Genomic DNA, 897 nt, shown 5'->3' on the forward strand with positions numbered 1-897 from the left:
TTGGCAATATCGCAGCAAAATACATAGTACTAATAATACTTCTATATTTCCAACGGACAAAGCCTAAATACAAGAAATATAATATTACAATTGCAAATAATAGGTGGAGTGTGCATTCGTCTGTTCAATTTTGAAATCAAAAAGGAAAATTTTAAAAATATTTTGACGTACTTAGTAAGTCTGAACTAATTTTCATGATAATGTGAATCAAAATAACCAGATTTTGGAAATTTGAAAATTGTAAAAAAATTAATATTAATCCAGTTCCTAATTTTTTTTAATAATAACATTGTCGTGTAGGACAAAAAGGATCTCCTTTCTCGTTGTGTAAATGATCTATCTTCAACAAAATTGCTATTGAGGAATTTACTTCTTACCACAAAAAAAAATTGAACAACTGATACAGTGTAATTATTAAGAAATATTGGAAAATTAAGTTAGAATTTGTTGTTTTGTACTCAGGTAAAAGCAAGCTATTCTTAGCTACACGTGGTTATTGAACCTCTTTCTTCTGTAAGTTTACTGGAGCATGAAGAAAAGTAAAATGGATTAGATCGAGTGTCAGTTCTTTATCTCGAATAGCCGTGATCGTCTAGTGGTTAGGACCCTACGTTGTGGCCGTAGTAACCCAGGTTCGAATCCTGGTCACGGCATGGAAAATCGAGATTTTTTGCAATCTCAATTTCATTATTTTTTTTTTATAAAAGAAATATATTATAGCTTTGTTTAGTAACAATAATAATTTATCAACCACAACATTACAATCCTTCATATTTTGTTAAAAAATATTCATACAAGTATACAAGGTGATTATAAAAAAGATTGTACCCAAGTCGGCCTGTTAGAAATCTCAACTTTCAAAACTTTGTCAAGTTTTGTTCACTGTTTCCTGTCTGA

General features: G+C 29.8%; 1 non-coding gene across 1 annotated transcript; it reads left to right on the top strand.

Annotated features, from left to right (window-relative positions):
• The first annotated feature begins 581 nt into the window (after window positions 1–581).
• Trnah-gug (transfer RNA histidin (anticodon GUG)) lies at window positions 582–653 on the top strand. Its single transcript has one exon. It is a non-coding gene; the product is annotated as a tRNA-His (tRNA).
• Window positions 654–897: the final 244 nt, after the last annotated feature.

Source organism: Zophobas morio, unplaced genomic scaffold (assembly GCF_036711695.1).
Source record: "Zophobas morio isolate AGI-343-1 ecotype UQ-CSIRO unplaced genomic scaffold, CSIRO_AGI_Zmor_V1 ptg000012l, whole genome shotgun sequence".
Taxonomy (NCBI): Eukaryota; Metazoa; Arthropoda; class Insecta; order Coleoptera; family Tenebrionidae; genus Zophobas; species Zophobas morio.